General features: G+C 39.9%; 1 long non-coding RNA gene across 2 annotated transcripts in view; it reads right to left on the bottom strand.

The window, feature by feature from the left end:
* The window catches only part of LOC136872527 (uncharacterized), a 71,969-nt gene extending 55,244 nt beyond the window's left edge, over positions 1 to 16,725 (bottom strand). For both annotated transcript variants that reach the window (XR_010859938.2, XR_010859937.2), the window contains exon 1: positions 16,657 to 16,725. This is a non-coding gene — a long non-coding RNA (uncharacterized lncRNA). The remainder of the gene's footprint in view (positions 1 to 16,656) is intronic.
* Positions 16,726 to 16,968: the final 243 nt, after the last annotated feature.

Here is a 16,968-nt window from a genome sequence, read left to right as displayed (position 1 = left end):
ACAAAATACATTACTGTACTGATATATGAAATAAGTTAGTCAAGCAGCTCGTCTCCTTTTCTCCCAAGTCTTCCCAGCCCAAACTTTGCAACATTTTTGTAATGTTACTCTTGTTGGAAATCACCTAGATAGAACAAATCGAGCTGTTTTTATTTGGAATTTTTCCGGTTCTTGAATCAAGTAATCCTGGTGAGGGTCCCATACACTGGAACCATATTCTAATTGGGGGTCTTACCGGAGACTTATATGCCCTCTCCTTTACATCCGTACTACAACCCATAAAAACCCTTAAAAACCATGTACAGAAATCTGTACCCTTTATTTACAATCCCATTTATGTGATTACCCTGATGAAGATCTTTCCTTATATGAACACCTAAGTACTTAACAGTGATTCTCAAAAGGAACTTTCACTCTAATGCAGTAAATAAAACAGGACATTTTCCATTTGTGAAATTTGCAGCCTGACTTAACACCATCATACCATTGCCTACTGTTCAACATTATTGAAGTTATTTTGTAGTTTCTCACAGTCCTTAACTTATTCTATACAGAATATCACCCTGACCTCTGATTCTACTTTAGTCATATCATAGATATAATATAATATATATAAGAACACTAGTCCAATAATACTGCCTGGAGGAATTTCCCTCTTAATTATTACAGGGTCAGATAAAACTTCATCTACTAATTTTCTAAGATCTATTTTCTAGAAATATAGCCACCAATTCAGTCACTTTTCTAGTCCAATTGCAGTCATTTTTGCCAGTAGTCTCCCATGATCTATTCTATCAACTGCCTTAGACAGGTCAGTCGCAATACAGTCCATTTGACCTGAATCCAAGATATCTGCTATATATTGCTGGAATCTTACGTTGAGCTTCAGTGGAATAACCATTCCTAAATCCGAACTGCCTTCTATGGAACCACTTTGCCTAATACAATCAGAAAATGTTTACCCAAAGCTTACATGCAATGCATGTCAAACTGACTGGCCTGTAATTTTCAGCTTTATGTCTATCACCCTTTCCTTCATACACAGGGGCTACTATAGCAACTATTCATTTGGTATAGCTCCTTCATGCAAACAAGTACTTCAGATACGGTACTATATCCCAACCGAGTGTCTGTAGTATATCCCCTGAAATCTCATCAATACCAGCTGCTTTTCTAGTTTTCATATTTTATACCCTTTTGTAAATGTCATTAGCATAGGTAAATTTTAATACTTCTTTAGTATTAGTCACCTTTGTAGCAGGTAGGGACCCTCTTCGGAGGCAGCCCTACCCAGGGAGTGGCGCCCCTGCCTATGTGAGTCCCAGAGCACACTGACCCGGTGTGTAACATCTGGTATGGGTCCCAGCTCAGGGTTACGAGTGAAGACCTCAACGGCATCTACGGCGGAGAAGGTGGACTTAAGTACGGCGGAGATGGCGGAAGGGGCATACTTGTAGCGTCTGTACTCCAGAGGAGCGGCTACGAAAGGCGTCTGTCTCCATGTTAGGGGCGGCCTAATTTTGAACCTGGCAGTAGGTATAAAATGCCTTTGGGTGTGGCGAGCCCATCGTAACAATAGCCTATATGGACAAAGCAGATATGGTGCCTCGGAAAAGGTTAGGGCGTCCCCTGCTAAAAGCGACGCACAGCTCTTCAGGTGCTGGGGGAACTGTGAAAAATGAGCAACCAGCACCAAACTACATCAAAATTGCAACAATTAATGTACTGACACTGACGGGAAAGACAGAACTGGTTGACTTCATGATAGAAAAAGATATAGCCATACTTCGACTGTGCGAGACCAAGAAGAGGGGTACAGGGGAGATCCCTGTGAGAGAAGGATACAGGCTGTATTACAGCGGAGGACCTGAAGCAAAAAATGGAGTGGCCATCATACTTAGAAGAGAAATCCAAGAATATCTGGAATATACAAAGATCTATTTCAGTTGTATGCCCCACAAACTGGTTGCATAGATGAACATCTAGGACTTCTTAGAGGAAGTGGAGAGACAGATAGAAGATAAGTACTATTGATGGGAGATCTAAATGCACAAGTTGGAATGGAAAGACAAGGAAAGGAAGATGTAGGGCCCTTTGGATATGGAAATGTAAATCCAGAAGGCGAGTTGTTGGTGGATTTTTGCATGAGGAATCAAATGATTGTTGGAAATACCTGGTTTAGGAAGAACAGTCAGATTACAAGGTATGGTTGGGGAGACAGATAAACAAAGACCATGATTGATTATATAATCATAGAGAAAGAACACCGGAAGAACCTTGTAGATGTAACAGCCATGCCTGAAGAAGCTTTTGGTGGAGATCGTAGAGTTGTGATAGGAAAATTGAAAGTTGGAAAGATTGAAAAACCCCAATTAAGAAGAGAGAAAAGAATTAAGGTATGGAAGTTGAAGGAGAAAAGCATACAAGAAGAATTTCAAAGGGAAATAATACCCTTGGTACCCAGGACAGAGGTGGGGAATGTTGAAGAGGAATGGAAAAGATTTAAGGAAGCACTGGTTGGATGTGCAGAAAAGGTGTGTGGTAGAACATCAGGAAATGTGAAAGACAAAGAAACACACTGGTGGAATGATAGGGTAAAGATTAAAGTGAAGGAAAAGAAAATGGCATGGAAAGCATGGAAAACATCTAAGACTGAAGAAAGTAGAAGAAAATATGTGGAGGCAAAGAATTTGGCCAAGAAAGTAGTGGAGGAAGAAGAGGAAAAGCTGGGCCTTATTCACACAAAAATTGAGAGATGATACGCAGGGCAGCAAGAAATTACTGTATGGTATCTTAAGAAACAGAGAGATCAAGTAAACACCAGATTTGTGAAGGATGAAGGTGGCATAATTTTAACAAAGCCAGAAGAAATAAGAAAGAGATGGAGAAAGTATTTTCAGAAGCTGCTGAACATAAGAACGGATGACAGTCATTCAATGGACGACCAGGAAAGGGAATTAGTTGAAGAAATGGATAAAGAAATTACAATGAATGAAATTGAAATGGCAGTAAGAAAGATAAGGAATGGAAAAACTGCTGGAATAGATGAAATTTCAGTGGAGATGATAAAGGCAGCTGGAGCTGTAGGCCTGCAGTGGACATATCGGGTTCTCAGGAATGTCTGGGAGAATAAGGAGGACCCTGAGGATTGGCAAAAAGGAATAATCATCCCAGTTTTCAAGAAAGGTGATAAAGTTTTGAAGAACTACAGGGGAATTACTCTAATATCCCATGTTGCTAAGATAATGGAAAGGATACTGGAAAGTAGAATAAGGTTGAGGGTTGAGAATCAGATACAGGAAAATCAGTTTGGTTTCAGAAGTGGAAGGTCAACAATAGAGCCCATTTTCATTATGAGATAACTAATGGAAAAGCACTGGGAGTACGGGAATGATATGGTGATGACATTCATTGATATTGAAAAGGCATATGACAGTGTCCCTAGGATGAAAGTTTGGGACAGTCTGGTGCAAAAAGGAATTGGACAGGGATTAATAAAAATGATCATGGCATTGTATAAGGAATGTTGTAGTTGTGTGCAAACACAAATTGGCAGGACAAGTTGGTTCAAAATAACTAGTGGGCTGAGACAGGGAAGTGTTCTATCACCAATCCTGTTTACAATAGTAATGGATGACATGAGAACAGCAAAAGCAGCATATGGAGGAAGAGAAATGAACATGATATTTGCAGATGATATTGTGATTTGGGGAGAAAACGACGGGAAGGTTCAAGAACAGTTGAATGTGGTGAATGGGAAGATCGAAGAAAGTGGATTGAAAATAAGTGTAGAAAAGAGTAAAACTCTTGTTATGACTAGAGGGGAGAAAGAAGGGAAAGGTCAGATTAGACTTGCAGACAAGCCCCTGGAAGTAGTGGAAACGTTTAAATACCTGGGGAGTGAATTAATGGAGAATGCTCGACTGGATGCTGAGATTAGTAAAAGGATTCAAGCTGGAAGTTGTTTCTATCATAGTGTAAGAAACATGTTATGGGACAATTATGTGCCAACTGAAGCAAAGGATACTATGTACAAGATGTATTACGTACCCATAACAACTTACGGAGCAGAAACTTGGACAATGACAAAGAAGGATGAGAGTCGAATACAGGCAGCCGAAATGAAATTCTTGAGTATGATACAGAAGAGTAGAAGAGACAAAATAAGGAATGAGAAAATCCCGAAAGAAATTGGAGTGGAAAAAATGAATGATAGAATAGAGAAGAGCCGACTAAGATGGTTTGGGCACATAAAGCGAATGAGCGACAAAAGAATGCCAAAAACGGTGATGGAAATGCAAATCCAAGGAAGGAGAGGCCGTGGACGACCGCGATTGAGATGGAAGGATACCATCCAACGCAGCATTATAGAAAGAAACCTGGACTGGGACAGTGTTGGAGGAGGAGTGGTGGAAAGACCGAAGAAAGTGGAGAGGAACCACATTTCCCCCTACCCGGCTACAGCTGGATAAAGGGAAATGATGATTGTCATCTCCCCTATCTGGACATTATCCATGTAACCAACAATCTATACACTGCTGACAATAGTTCTTCCTTTTGAAGACCCTTTCATACATACTCCCCTTGTTCATTAATGATTCCTGGAATGTCCTTGAAAACTGTTTCTGCCTTAAAGCACGTACATGCACCCTTCAATTGTTCACTAAAATGTGTATGATGGCCAATTATCCTTAATCATCATGTTATCTGTAGCTGCCTTCTTTGCTAGATTCAATTTCCTAGCAAGTTCCTTTAATTTCTACTTGCTTCCACAGCCATTTCTAACTATCTTTCCAACCTGCATCATCCCCCTAGTCTCTTTACTTCTGCTAAACCAAAGTGGGCCTTTACCATTCCTCACCAACTATAAAGACCTGTTTTCACATTCCTCAACAACTGCTTGAAACCCATGCAAGAGTATGTTTAAATTTTTATTTATCATTTTCCACCTATCATAATGACTTCATTTAGTGAAAAATGGAAGGGTATGTGTATGTGCTCTAAGGCAGAAACAGGTTCCAAGAAGGACATTTGTAACGGTTCAAATCCCGTTACAAGATGATATCTGTATTATTATTATTATTATTATTATTATTATTATTATTATTATTATATCAGTATTATTATTTTATCTGTGATATTACTATTATTATAATTATCATTCTTATTCAATTCAATTTGCAATGCTTGTCGCTTGCAGGATTGTAATTAGATGTATGCATATATACGTATGTGTAGAATAACACTCAAGATATGTACAGTGAGAATTGTTATATATCAGATGTTGGAAATGGCATCGCCACGTCATGGCTACTTCATCGTGCTCACTTAGCACTGAGCTCTGTTCCTTTGATTTTCTTAGGGAGCCCCAGGGGATTTCACCATTACATGCAACAGTTTGAGGCGTTGTGGGAGTAGGTCATTGTTATTTCTGGAGATTACGTAGGTGTGCCATGCAACGTCTATAAAAGGTGGCTGTATATTGTAGCATCAGTCATTAGTTAAACGGAAGCAGTACAGTGAAGAAGCCAAAATGGATAAGTGAACAGTCATTCAATTGGAAGCAGAGGCCCGAAGTCGGTCAGTCAACGAGAGTCAACGAGTGTGAACGAGATGAAGACTCAATGAAACATTAGTTGTTGGTCATTGAGAGAGTGAGGCCAAAGTTGGTCAGTCACCTAGTTGAAGATACGGACGCAAAGGCTTACCATGGAGTCACAGAGGGACACACTTGCATAGAAGTGATACCATACAGATTTACCAAGAAATCATATGATATGGAGAAGAAGCAGTCATATGGATACATCACCAAATTAGGCGTGACACATCTACAGTAAACACCAGATTTAAGGAATACGTCGTAATTACACTCAAAGTGTTGAAGGTTCAGTCAAGTGAAACAGTGAGGGATGTATTTTGTATAAATTGTTAAATGTCCGGTCAAGAAGAATTTAAATTCATGCCTAGTTTCTTTCAGTTGCAATGTCAATTTCATATTCTCATCTGTTTTATCACAACAAGACTCACAATTTTTTATGTATTATTTAAAGAATATATTTTGTTTTATCAAATGATTTCATAATATTATTTCAATGACAGTAAAATATCTTAACCTCAAAATTAATGGGGAAACCGAACGCCAATCTCCTTTTCCCAGAACTTATATGGTATGTTGTCAAAAGTAAGCTTATTACCCCACACCCTAGAGATAGTCAAGATTCTCATTCTATTATTGCTGCACTGAGTGGTAGCTGGCGCCCTTCAAATAACGTATGTGTAAATAAGCAGGTAAGAAGTGTGAGTCCAGGGTTCGATGATTGTGTATTTTATTTAATAAATTAATTTTCATAATTTCCATTTCAAATGCAGATATTCAGATTTTTCAATATAAATGCAGTTGTATATGTTTCAAAAGTTAGTCAGCGACTTAGGAACATGTTTACACATTCCTGGAAATCATTAATGAACAAGGAGTGTGTGCAAGAGGATCTTCAAAAGGAAGAAGTACTCGCAGCAGTAGGCTATATAAACACTGTTGGTTACAAGGATAATGTCCAGATAGGGGAGGTGACTAATACTAAAGTATTAAAATTGACCTGTGACAACGATATTTAAGAAAATGCTGGGAAATCTAGGGAATCTACCACCTGGGTGACTGCCCTAAATGCAGATCAGTAGTGATTGACTTTTTTAAACTCCATCATGCCTGTTTTATCAGCCATATGATACTGCATAGGAGTCACAATTTTAAGCCCTTCCTTTCTATCACATTTTTAACTACAACAAAAACAGGTTCGTGATCACCCATACCGTGTATTACTTCAGTTTCTCTATAGAGCTCATCTGGTTTTAATAGTGCCACGTGCAGAATCTTCTTCCCTTTAGCTGGTTCCATCACGTTCTGGATCAGCTGTCCTTCCCATATTAACTTATTTGCCATTTGTTGGTGATGCTTCCTGCAGTTTGCATTACCTTCCGAATTGACATGTGCTAAATTGAAATCACCCGCTACAATCATGTTCTTTTCCATTAGCATTTTCCATATAGCTAATTATCTTAGCTAATAATTCCGAATCAGCATCAATGCTACCCTTTCCCAGTCTGTACACTCCAAAAATATCAAGTTGCCTTACACTTAGCATTTCATGTTTGTCAGTTCAATATTAACTTTTTTTTGTCATCCGTACTTGACTTCCAGGTCCTTGTACCCTTATCACAGCTCCCTAGACCACCCCATTTCCCTGAATGTACCTCCTTATAACCCTTACAAACTAATTTCCTAACTTATACTGCTGTTTTAAGCGAAGGCCATCTGAGCAGATCCCTATCTCCTATCCACCCATTAGGATCTAGAAATCTCACTCCCAGTTTCCCCACGTCTTATGTAAATCTTCAGTCACCTTCTAGTCAGTTTCCCTCCTACACAGTATTCCTGCTGCCTTAAACTTCATCCGTGCTGCATTTACCAGATCTGTCACATCCCCAACTCTGTTGGTATTTATACCTGCTTGCCTTACGTTGTAGGTAATAGCGTGACAAACTACCACCTTTCTTTTTTAAGGTCAAGAACTTTTTATTTATGTCAAGAAGTTCCTCTCTAAATCGTCGCTTGTTAACTTGGTACTCAAGGTCCATTTTGGTTCGAGATCTTTCTCGATCCATTACAATCCACCTGAAAACAGCGTATTTTCAAGAAATCTCGTCGATCAATTTACGGCTTCAAGTTTACCACATAGCGTTGGATACAATATTAAAATATAGGACCAAATACTAATGACGTCATTAAGTTAAGCTGATTCAGTGTATCCATACAAGACATGTCATTAAATCTGTTAGTCTAAGGAAAAATTGATTGATGTTTCTTGTTTAAAGGGGCCTAACACAGGTCATCAGCCCGTAATGGTATGAAATGAGACGAAATGAAATGACAACTTGAAAGTCCAAAATCCTCCACTGACCAGAATTCAAAGCATGAGGACGAAGAACGAATGGATGGACGGATATGAATTTAAAACAATCAGTGGATGTGATCCACAGTGCCTCACATGCACAGAAGCTGGCACAGAACAACAGTTATACTGACCAAGGGACTACTACTATAGCATGATGCTGAATTGATTATGCTTATAGTCGAAATGGGTCCAAAATCCAGGTCATCAGCCCCTCATAATGGTATTTATCACTAGGAGAGTAGAACCATGCTATGTGTAATGTTGTGGTACTAATCAAAAGTAGCAGAGACTCGCGGTATTCCACACATTATGGTACTATTCACAGGTAGTGTAATGCGCACATGTAACAGACCTATGGTGTTTCGTACATTGCGGCGCTATTTGCAGGCAACGCAAACCTATGGCGTTCCTCACATAAGTGGACTAATTACAGGGACTCCTATCCCATGGAATTCCTCACATAGTGGGAACTGAGCATAGGTAAGGCAGAACCATGGTGTCTCTCATCCCATGGTGTCGCTCATATAGGGGACTAATCACAGGTACTGTATGACCCACCTCCTGATTCACACACTGTCGCTACTAATCACAAACCTATCGCATACTTAACATAGAGGTACTACGCGCAAGTAAATGCGACCCATTGTGTTCTCTGCATGATGGTACTAATTACAAGTAGATTCATGGTTCTAATTGGATCATCCCTTGGTTGCCCCTTTTTTAGTCGCCTCTTACAACAGGCAGGGGATACCATGGGTGAATTCTTCGTCTGCCTCCCCCACCCACAGGGGGTGGGTGTTTGGTCCACAAGAGGTATTTTATTTCCCTCAAGTCTGCCAGCAAGCCGGTTACGACCCCCTATCCACCACCTGGAACGCGCCACGTGGGAGTATCACCTCTCCCCCTGCTACGCCAGCGTAGCAGGTTTGTGGAATAAGCAAAAATATGAACACAATATGGTTCATTAATTACATTCTATGAGGAACTGTTTTCTATCAAAATTGGTCACTGAAAATGCTCTTCTACATACTTATATTATACAATATTCTAGAATGAAACCAGCTGTTAGTTTATTATTTTAAAGAGTGCCTAAGACAAATTTAAATGTTTTTATACCTCTTCAAGGCTAACTGTATGTCCTTAACAGCTGAATAAGATATACTTAAAAAGGAAATTTTATCTAAAATTTGGTGTTACAACAAAACTTTTATAATTGTTACAAACAATTTGACAATGCAAGGAGCTGTATATTTAAAAGACTGTATAATTTTATGACTTATTTAGAACCTCATAAGAATTGATTTGGTCTATTTCAAGGTATACACACAACTGTAATAAAACAGTCTAGAAGGTCCTGATTATGTACATACATATGTCGTAAGTATTTTAATGTAGTTATCCAAAATGTCCAACAGTCTCCTAGGCTGATGGCAAAGTGACAAAAAGTGATGTTTTAATAATTTCACTATTTTGTAGTATTGAACAGGTGGGAAACTCTACGCTTATCTTTGATTGTACCTTTTCTTTTCCCTCTTCTACTTTCCTCAACATCGGCCTGAACCTAATTCCAGGATAACACTACCCTGGTTCTTTTTCAAATGCTCCCCCTCCCCCCATCTAACAATGGAATCCCCATGACCACAGACTCAACTGTACCCACCTCATTTGATCCTCTCCCCTCCTGATCATCCTTAACTTTCCTGACGGCTGCAGAAGCTACTTCCTCCTGCCTTTTCTCCCTCCCATGACCTCGTTCCACCTGTCTTTTCCTATCCTCTACTCTACATTTCCCTTTCCTACCTTTTCCTTTCCTCCTACTTCTACACTTCTCAGCAACAGTCCTCTGTTCCCCATCTCGCGTTCTACCTGCAGTGACTTGTACAGATTTCTTAGAGACACCTGTCCTGAATTGAGCCCTTGGCCTCTCATGTCCTCCCCGGGACGAACTCAGGACGGCAGTTTCCTCCGAAGATCGACCCATAGGGAAGCAGGAGGAACTGCTGCGGCCTGACATTGGAGTTAACCAGCATAGAAGCTGGGATTCAGTACTCATAATTACGGTTACTTACAAATATGGTAAAGGAAATTATAATATGTGACTCCCAAAAATTGTAATATGGTTGAAAGAATGAGTTTCAGAATCTTGAGCAAGAAGGCTTAGAGTAATAGTCACGAGTCATAAGCGTACAGAACATAGGTCTGGCCGCTAAGCAGGTTAAGTCATAGAGGAATTATACGAGATACAGACCTCTGATTGGCTAGAACCAAGGAAGGTTCTAAGATAACGTTCGATGGAACATTCAATGGGCTTCAAGAGCATTTGGGTGAGGCCCTAGTGCCTATAAAAGCCTCGGTAACTTGGCCTCGAGGCCTTCTGTTAGAATTCGCCGGAGCAGTTGCTGGAGGAATCCTTGTCAGTCGACAAGACAATTGCACAACCGAGAATAATAAGTCTTAACTTAGTAGCCGAGTATTAAGGCTTGCCTTGACGACTTCAGCTCAAGACAAGTCACTGGAGGAGTCTTATTCATTTGTATAGTGTACATAGTTCAGTTTTTCAAGACTAGTGAATTTTCATCAGGGGAGCAGCAATATCTTCTCACCTAGTTAGAGCTTCCTAACCAACTCGTTCCAACCGCTTGGGAACTTTCTAATCAACCAACCTGCCAGCCAAACTACCAACCTCCTGCGAGGTCCAAATCCTGTGTCACGACAAGACTGCAATGTCCTTCCTCTTAAAACATTAGACCACCTGTTTTCTACAATCGCCTTTTCCTTCCCATTCCTCTTACACCTACTGTATCCTGTACATTGAGGGAGGCCTACTCTCCTTCCTGTCTTCTGATATATTCCTAAGTATATCCTCATATCCTCAAACTCTCCAACTCCTCCTTTATAATCCCACAGTTCCTAAACTTGCACTTCTTAGCCATTCTTTACAGAATAATGAAAATGAAATAAAATAACTTATTCTGTGCACATACACAAAAAATGAAAGGAAATCAAGAAATATTGTCTAGGTTAGTACACAAAGATCACACAATAATGTAATTAATATACTACTACACTACAATACTACTTAGTCGTACTATATTTTTATCCAACACCCTAACAGGATGAGAACTGCCGTTAATTACCGAATAGCGAAAGGAATACACAAGAATTTTCTAAACTGCAGTTAACCTAACCTAACCCGATGGCACTACAGCCCTGAAGGGCCTTAGCTTACCAAGCAACCACTGCTCAGTCTGAAGGGCTGCAGATGACTAGGATTCATGTGATCAGCACAACGAATCCTCTCGGCCGTTATTCTTGGCTTTCTAGACCGGGGCCGCTATCTCACCGTCAGCTAGCTCCTCAATTCTAATTATGTAGGCTGAGTGGATCCCAAACCAGCACTGTCCTAGTCAGGAATCGAACCCGGGGCCTCCCCGTAGGAGGAAAGCACGCTACCCCTTTACCACGGGGCCGGCAAACTGCAGTTAAGCCTATCCTAATCACAACAATTCTAGTACGAGAGTTTCTACACAGTTCTACTACACATATTTCACAATAAAATAATCACGCTAGAGCCTCCACGGCTCAGGCGGCAGCGCGCCTGCCTCACTACCAGGTTCCGTGGTTCAAATCCCGGTCATCCACGTGAGATTTGTGCTGGACAAAGCGGAGGCGGGACAGGTTTTTCTCCGGGTACTCCTTTTCCCCCCGTTATCCTTCATTCCAGCATCACTCTCCAATATCATTTCATTCCATTAATGATTGCCCCAAAGGAGTGCGACAGGCGTCGGGAGTCGGCACAATTCCCATCCTGGCCGCTAGAACGGGGCTTCATTTCATTCCTGACCCGGTCAAATGAGTGGAAACAGGTAGGAATCACGCTAATTTTTAATAGGATAAGTGAGGTTCAAATTCTGACTTTAACCTCCTACAATAAACTACAATAATGTTTAAACTACGTTCACACGTACCGGTATACTAATTTCTGTTCAATGGGTTATTACTAAGCACGAACAGAAATGAAAATTGAAACGAAATGTGCCACCTAGAAGAGGTATGACAGCTTCAGATTTTGACACTGTAGACGAGATTCCTAGCTATAGTGACACCAACGGAAACTGTCGCTCAAAGAATATTAAAGACAACGAAAAGAGGATTCATGTAAAAAATGAAATGATGACATCTATACTGAACCAAAAGAAGAATTTAATTCTGACCATGAAGAACTTCCTATTCGTGAAAATCTTATCTTCGATATATCCTATAAGATTCTTGGAACACGCGTTACTGTAATATTCGAAAGCAAGTACCGTACTATCCAGGAATCGTAACGAAAGTATACAAGCAAGGTGCAGTTTCCCGTGTTATGGATGGCACCGTGAAGTGACCGGATATCAAGGATGAAATATAGTACGCAGATGACGAAATATTGTGTAAAATTAATACAATCATACAAAGGGGAAAACTTGAAATTTATGACATTCCAGAACTCTGGAAACAGAGCGCAAAGTACTGGTAAACAGTTTGTAAACTATTCTCTGTTGAATGATGCAAATATTTCAAGTGGTTATATCTGAGGGTTTAAAAAATATACAGTGTGTTTGTATTATCGTGATTCTGAAAAATTATCCTTGTATATTTAGCCGAAGTTTTATGTAACCACTTAATGGGGGTAACTGTGACAACTGCACCAAACATGGAAATGCAATGGTAAAAAGATGGCGTCACAAAGTAACCCACCAAACAGGGTAATATTGGGACAATTTTTTTAAATATTAAGTGATTAAATGGAAATACAAGTATAAAAATTGTTCCATAATATGAATAAAGGATGGAAGCATACGATAATAGAAAAATCTCAATACATAATATTCCGATTATATTGAAGAAATCGTCAAAACTGTCAAAGAAACCCCAGTTTATGGTACCGTTAATTCCAATGAAACAGTTAGGCTACATTTTGTAGCGACTTTTTTATGAACATGTAGTCGACGGTACACGCCGTATGCCCTCTGCCTAACTCCAGAGTATCCCTTCTGATTTCTCGCGTATACCTTCTCTTTTGATTGTTTTCTTTAATTTCGCCATTCCCTGTGAACATTTTGGGACTACAGCGTCCGTCACACTACAAAGTGTGTTCGAAATGGCGGTCATTTTTGTTGGTGGCGATTATTTCAACATGAAGTAGAACTATATAACCATCCTCTATATAGCACTATAATCATAGAGAAAAAATGGAAAGGATTCTAAAAATGAAGCTATCTGCCAAAGAAAGACTAGGACCACGAAGGGCGTGGAAATGGAAGTGCTCTAATACCGTCGGGGTTCGAAAAGAACAAGAGTTGACCAAGGGAGATTAGATAGGATTGATGAAAGTGAGGAGCCTGGCACATGTTAAAGCAATACCACGACTCGTCTGAGGACCCCATGGTCGGCAATCCACGCTCCCAAGTTAAGAGCCCCTGGAGATTCTTAGCTGCCTCCTACGACAAGCAGAGGTACCGTGGGTGTAATTCTACCGCCCCCACCCGGTCATCTGTGTTCAGGAAAGTGTACAATAGCTTGATGTTCGACTGCAAGAAGCATTTCCATTGTTATGTCTGATACCTCGATGTGATTCTCTCCAGATCGGCACACGCGGGAAAGTTTCCCTAATGAAGACAGTGTGTGGCGAACCATGCAAATCTTGTAGCCCATAATCAGGACATTAAAGAGTTTGGTATGTGTACTACCAATAGTTTCCTGTCCAAAGTGGGTTAAGTAAGTAAAGTTTATTTAACCACCCGGTACGAAAGGAAGTATGCAAGCAATACTTTGTCAAACAAGCACCGGTACTTCAAGCGACCTTTAACACGCTCAGATTTGTCTGCACAGACCACATTCGCAAAGACCGTCTGCACATTTGGTCAGCACTGCTGACGCTGCGTTTACATATCCCGACCATACGTGCAGCTCTCGCACAGTCCTGAATTCGTAATCCAAGATCGCAGAGTATTTCCTGATCATGGCGAAATTATGTAAATTAGATCAGAAAATGGTTCTTCTGTCTAGTGTTATTTCGGAAGTTATGAGGGAGAAATCACAACGTAGGTGGACAAAGGACTGGTTTCTACAGCATGTCACTTGAAGGCGTTGAAATTCGAAAAAGATGACTGGTTTAACTATTTGAGAATGGACGAAGATACATTCTTACTGCTGTTGCAATGTGTCACATCGTGTGTAAGCAGACAGGATAATGTCATGAGAAAATTAATAAGTGCTTTTGAAAGACTTGGTAACATTGAGGTTCCTGGAGACTGGAAGGAGCTATGCGGATCTTAAATTTTCTGCTGTAGTATCTGCTTTATCACTACAGCAAATGTACGTGCATAATAACGCGAATTTTGCTAAGACTCGCTCATAGCTGTTCTTTTAACTGAGAGCGAACAATGGAGCACGGCACTATACTACACTAAAGGACAGTTATCTGTCGGCGCGTGGTCTGTGTTAGTTCAAACCCCGCCAGACTTCGCACCAAAAACTAGGATCCCCGGTGATTCATTTACACGCGACTACTCTTCGATTTGTCTGCACAAGCACGGTCTGTACAGACAGATCTGTGTAGATGTCAACGTGTAAAGGGGCCTTAAGAGAAAAATCAATTTTGGAATGCAAGTAAACAATGATAAAGCATTGTTCGGAATATATCCAGGCTTAATGGGCATGAAATATAAATATCTTCATGATCCTAGCCTATTATTCGCTAAATAATTCAGGCTAGTCTTCTGAAAGCATATCAAAATTCTCATGTACCATACATAATTAAAAGTCGCCGTATTTGTACATGTGCTCAGGAAACAAATTTAGGATATTGTTAATTTCGTATCTCACCTACTTAGCCTATTTGTAAAGGTACACGGATTCGCTGAAACTTGCGCAGACTGCGTTTTAAGGATTTCACGCTGCTTGTATGTTACCTTGCCTTTCTACAAATTCGGGAATTTGTATTAATAGAGATACCATACACAAATCTACTTTTGTGCCCACGTAAGGCCCAGACAGCTGGAATGTACAATAGCTCTCCATTTCCTAATATGTCAAAAAAATCTATTTCCTACTTTGTGTGAAGTAAGCCATCAAAAATTTCGAAGCTTTGTGAATTGCGCAAGTTGTGAGCGCTTGAGAATTAAAAATTTAAAACTTAAAGCCGATTGGATTGGGATTTAATTCAATTATGGGTAATTATCGTTACCAGCATTCACCAAAACTTTGTTAGGAAGGTCGAAACATTCGTGATAATAGCATAGTTTACACTAGTTATTTGTTCAAGATCTACTGTATGCAAATCTATGGACTTTCATTCGTTTCTATTTTCTAAATAGTCTACTTCCGACATTTCCAAGTAATATGGACGTTCTCTTTATAATCTATAGTACGCGAACTTTTTCTTGAGCCCTAGTTCCCATTCAGTACTATGGGGCTCAGGGCTCAAGAAAAAGTTCGCGTACTGTACTTTTAACAAAGGTACCGGTAGGCCTACTTAGGATAACTTAAAACTGTATTATGGTAACAATCGTACGTCAAATTTCTGTAATTACTACCAAGTTTTCTAATTGATTGCACGTAAGGTTAATTTTCGCAGTTAAACATGCTAGTTTACCCAACGTTACACAAAAATGTCAGAGCAATTAAAATGAAGGATATTTGAGGCCTAGTTTAATTTTGATTGCGATTACTTTTAAGTTACCTACAACATTTATACAGTGCTATGGTATTTCTGAATTGCAAGGGCTGGTTGATGTTAAAATCGACTAGTTCTTTGAATTTCGGTATACCTACCGACCTATACTAGCCGACTGTAACCACTGCATCTGACCGTATTACCACAACGGTTCCCCCCCTCCCTGAAGGAGTTCTTTAAATTGTTACTAAACATAGGGAGAAAATCTTAAATGTACATACGCCTTAATACAATTTGTTTGGCCGTTGAAGGTTTTGCTCGGCAAAAGTCTAGTCCATTTTGAAGTATTGGAGACATTGGAAATTTCAGTTATGGCAGGAACTTTAAGGGTTTAAATAGAAACGCTAATTTCTGTGATATAAAAAATGCTTTTAGTACTGTTGTACCAGTATCAATAGTACACTATCAAGAAACCGTAAAGCCTAAAAGGAGAAAATAAGATACCTTCATACTTCAGTATTAAACAATCATACCGTATCTCGATAAATTTAAACTTCGGGAAGACTTGAATAGTATGTTCAAGATGAAAGTTTCATGGAGAGAACTAGAAATTAGAGCTACACTAGAGCTTAACTACAGATATTACGGGAGCTTACTACGCTTAAAATTCCAATTTGTTAAGTCTAATTGAAGTTTCATTACGTCTGATCAGGGAGAATCCACCTACAGTATGTGTATGCAGCTTAAACGATTCTACGAGTTTTAAGGAGCGCTTCTTCTCGCCGTAGAGGCACATTTGACGAGGACAAACTGGAGACTTAAAGAAGTTAGGAATTCTTATCACTGCTGCTGTCGCCATTTGGATGCTCCGTAGTTCAATATGAATCTGATTAAATTTTAAGAAACCGTAAAGACTAAAAGAAGACAATCACCAACATCGGAAAGCTATCAGTCGGATATTAATTTGCCGAAGCGCAAGAGTGCTGAGAAATTGCCTGGTTAAATTAGGATACGGTGTGAATAAAGCTCGTGAATATTATAGCCTACCTTTCGTACAGCTCTGCTGTGCTGGCGTGACGACACCAGAGTAAAACACGCGAGGTGCAGCTATCAACGACGAAACTGACAATGAAACGTACAGAGCACATTGAGCTGAGGGGAAGGGAGAGGGGCCGACATGCGCAGTTATACGAAATCCATGGGAGTTCTAAAATCACGTGTTCCCAAATGACAGCTACGTCACGTATTCCTCGGGGGGTCACTTGGCTCGTTTCTGGAAAGAAAATAGGAAATAGCTGGGAGAGACCACCTTTTTTCATGTTATTTTTATTATAAAACCTACTGTAAAATATATTGCAT

Source organism: Anabrus simplex, chromosome 4 (assembly GCF_040414725.1).
Source record: "Anabrus simplex isolate iqAnaSimp1 chromosome 4, ASM4041472v1, whole genome shotgun sequence".
NCBI classification, from domain to species: Eukaryota; Metazoa; Arthropoda; class Insecta; order Orthoptera; family Tettigoniidae; genus Anabrus; species Anabrus simplex.
The sequence above is the reverse complement of the archived record's forward strand: the minus strand, read 5'-3'. Positions and strand labels throughout refer to the sequence as shown.